Source organism: Physella acuta, unplaced genomic scaffold, assembly GCF_028476545.2.
Source record: "Physella acuta isolate Inbredline_101_S28 unplaced genomic scaffold, ASM2847654v3 ptg000206l, whole genome shotgun sequence".
Classification (NCBI taxonomy): domain Eukaryota; kingdom Metazoa; phylum Mollusca; class Gastropoda; family Physidae; genus Physella; species Physella acuta.
The window spans coordinates 639,170-643,215 of record NW_026731725.1 but is presented as its reverse complement, the minus strand read 5'-3'; the positions used below and the strand labels follow the sequence as shown (position 1 = coordinate 643,215).

The 4,046-nt window shown below is 27.9% G+C and overlaps 1 long non-coding RNA gene across 1 annotated transcript; it reads right to left on the bottom strand.

Annotated features, from left to right (window-relative positions):
* Positions 1-205: 205 nt before the first annotated feature.
* LOC131937282 (uncharacterized) lies at positions 206-2,623 on the bottom strand. Its single transcript, XR_009386188.1, has 3 exons — positions 2,544-2,623; positions 890-1,082; positions 206-749 (listed from the first exon to the last, which is right to left on the bottom strand). It is a non-coding gene; the product is annotated as an uncharacterized LOC131937282 (long non-coding RNA).
* Between the last annotated feature and the right edge of the window lie 1,423 nt (positions 2,624-4,046).

The window sequence follows — 4,046 nt, the reverse complement described above, 5'->3', positions numbered from 1 at the left end:
ATACATTAAATGCTTTAAATTTTTAAACATTGAAAAATACTTTTTTTAATCAGCATTGATGCAATACATTTTTTAAAATACGACAACAGTATTTTAATCAATTAATTAGTATACACAGACAAAAACAAAACATATATTCAATAAAGTTTTTCTTTCTAATCTAAAGTTTAGTTTTATTAATTTGCAAATCGGTCTAATTCACATATATACAAACAAATAAAGAATTATTTTAATTAGTCTTAATGATTTAAAACTTTTTACGAGTAGTAGTCGATAACAACGAATAAAAATATAGAAATGCTCTAACTTTATGTCCCTTCTCCAATTAAAAATATGTATAATTGTTTTTAGTTCATGTGTATAAAAGTGTGAGTGCGAGAAAATGTGTGTTAAAGTGAAGTTTTAAGAACAATTTTTTATTAGTGTTTGTATGAAACAACAAACAAAACTTCAAGTTTTTTTTTGGTAAATGTGCATTGCATGTGTGAATTTGTATGCATAGGATGTTTAATGTGTTTGTTTGTATGCATGTGAGTGAGATGCAAAATTTAATACTCCCATTTTTTTCGTTTGTTTTCTTAAAATACCGATACCAAAAGATTTAAAAGCTTAAAACACAATTGATGTCCTCTTTAATCCTCTTATAATACCTCGACTTTAGATACTTTTAGATCACCGTAAACTTCCAAATATTCATAACAACTATTGACATGTAACCGTGTCTCGTCTGATACTTTGTTTATACAAATCTGGATTAAATGATTAAATAATAATTATTGACATTGCAATTCAAAATTAATGTATTAATTTAATACTATTAACATATATTAAATAAACACCTTTATTTAAAATCTATTGTGTTATTTTAATATAACAAAGGTTAAGTTACCAGAGTCATTCCTGAAGTAGTGTTTATTTGAAATCTAAACTCCTGCTTAGTTTGGAAGTTAAATTTCCCGTAATATTCAAAATTGTTACCATCAATTTCCACATAATTAATCTTGTTGTATAACAATTTCATGCTAATGTGAGTGGCAATTTTTCCAGTGACTGCAGGTGGGCATCGAAGGTATAGAGAAAAGCTGTAAACGAAATTGCTATTAAATGAAACAGGTAAATACTGATAATAAATTCTTAAACTGATAACGCTGAACGTTTTCAGGCTTTTGTTTAAGTTGATTCATCTGTCTTGTTTTTTGTCTTTGTCAAGCGGTGAAATGATTCTATTATAATTTGAAACCTTTGTCGTTAGCAGATCTAGTAAATTACCTACTTAAAATACTATAAATATACACATACGTACATAACAATTACATTGTTTATAAATTTTTACGGTTAAAAAAAAAATATACTTGATGATTTTTTATTATACTGTTATGTTAAACGAGTCGACATTAAATCCTATAGAGAAAGAAAAAATGGTCAGCAAGATGATAGGTTGTCTTTAAAAAGAAAATAATATCACAATAACGAAAATGAATTTATTAATATACATATATTATATGTCGTTATGGAAACATATATGCATACAGGCATACAGACACACAGACATACAGACTTACATACATACAAATATACACATATACAGACGTATATACGTAGAGACAGACACAGAAAGACGTGTCGGCAGCTTTTGCCATGTTTGATACATAAGAAAGTCTACGAAGTGTTCCAATAGAAAATTGAGTGTAAAACCATATAGAAATATACTAGTGTTACGTTAGTGTGAAAATTAAAAAAAGTGAATGTTATAATGATTGCCATACTATTAGATAATACATATAACAGTTTATCATTGTTTCGTTAATTTTTTATTTTTTGGAAAAATGTCCTTCATATATATATATATATATATATATATATATATATATATATATATATATATATATATATATATATATATATATATATATATATATATATATATATATGGACCTTTAAAAAATTATGAAACATATGCTTTAAAAGTCCCAAAAGTAAGTTAATACCAAATTGTTTAAGAAAATATTTCATTCAGATCCCGTAAAATGTAAAAGAAGGTTTGATCGTCGTTAAATGGAAAAATAATGTTTTAAAATTAGCCTAGAAACTGACCCTTAATCTATGCATTAGAAAAATGAAAATGATACACACTGTTATGTGGATAACACCACTTTACTGGTAAAAGAAGGACAAAGCTTAATCTCCTCTTATAGGGTGCCAATATAGAGAATTGTAATTTAGGCCTTTGCCTTGGCGTATTTAAAACATTAGATTTCAAAATTTCCGGTAGGATATACATCATTTGACCATCTTCACGTAAAATTCATTTCACTTATGTTTGACTGTAGATCTATTGCGACCGGTACAGCAGTCGTGTTTAATTGTTACCAATAAAAACAAAGCTAAAAACATAGCAAAGGAAATGGAACTATAAAAATGAAGCTCATGTGAAATCGCTATCCTGAAAATAAACCATTATACGCATATTCTTGTTCTTTTTTTTTCATCAATTCTGATAAGCAGTTAACAGAAGGATCAATAATATATTGGTAATTTTATACTTTGGGTTCTTTTTAGTTGTGTACCCTTGAACAACAATAGCTTCACCGCCCGGACGTTTTTTAATTTTTATTGGACCTTGCTGAAAGAAAAAAAATATGTTTAGTTGTACTTAATGATTGTTGTCTTTCTAACATTATAAATATTGCTTCAGTAAAATTTAGTAGGTAAGGATAATGACATTTCTTAATTAATAATTTTTAATTAATGATTGTTATCTTTGTAACATAACATATATTGCTTAGGTGAAATTTAGTAGGGAAAGATATTAACAGTTCTCAGGTAATATTTATTAATATGTATTTAAAACATTTACCGTTATATTTTAAAATCTTCCAATTAAATATATGATTCTATTTGAAATCAAGCAAACAAATGTGAGCATCAACAATGCATGATTAAAATAAACATTTATTTATACTTACTTCGTTCATAGCCTGTTATAAAAAAAAAGATTCAAATTTTCTCTAATGACATAATTTAATTTATAAGAATTCTTAAATAACTATAAAGTGAAAAAATTGTGTAAGGACACAGAAAAATTCTTAAGTACATTCACAGATGTGTTTCTACATACAAATATGTTTTTGTTTTTATTTTCTGTACTTAAATTGATTGTTCCTTACATATTTAGTGCACCCAACGTATTATTTTTAACAAAATTCAAAGTTCTTCCCATTCTGCTGAAAATAATTACATCATAATCTCGGAAAATGTGACGGACGGAGACACACACAGAGAGAGAGAGAGAGAGAGCAAGAGAGAGAGAGAGAGAGAGAAAGAGAGAGAGCAAGTGAGAAATGCACACATGGGCTTTTATTTATTAAGATGTGTATCGATTGCTTATTTAAACTAACAATTAGCAGTTAGATTATTGCGTGACGAAAATAACATCTCCAAATACTTCTGTACAATGGTAAGTCAAAAGATTATATAGCTTTATCCCTTTATTAACGGTATATTGATTAAGTATGAAATGTATAGTATGGGGGGAGTGGTGTTAAAATGAATAACATTTAGAAACCCTTCTTATCCATTTTATATTCATAGTCTATCGCACTGAATAAAACGATTTTATGCGCTATAACGCTCACGGGAAGGCTCGGGGCATCAAATAGCAACTTGTCGGGGCGCCGAACTTATGCACCATAGCGCTCACAGGATAGCCCAGGGCGCAAATTTGAACCATGTCGGGACGCCGGCGGAAGTGGCTGATTCGATTTATTGAACGACTATAATATTCCCAGCTTGTCCGCAAACCGAAAGATAAAACAAATATAGAGGAAATTTATAATCGGCTTCTAAACTGTTATTGATTAAAATAATAATAAGTAAACAGTACGTTCATTGCATAAAATAAATAAAGGATAGTTTTTAAAATATCATCGTTTTACCTACCACATTGCACTGTATCAATCCACGCTAATTATATTTTTTTTCCCAACATTAAAAAAAACAACTAATAAAACTATTTTATAAACTATATTTCTTAAACAAGTATAACA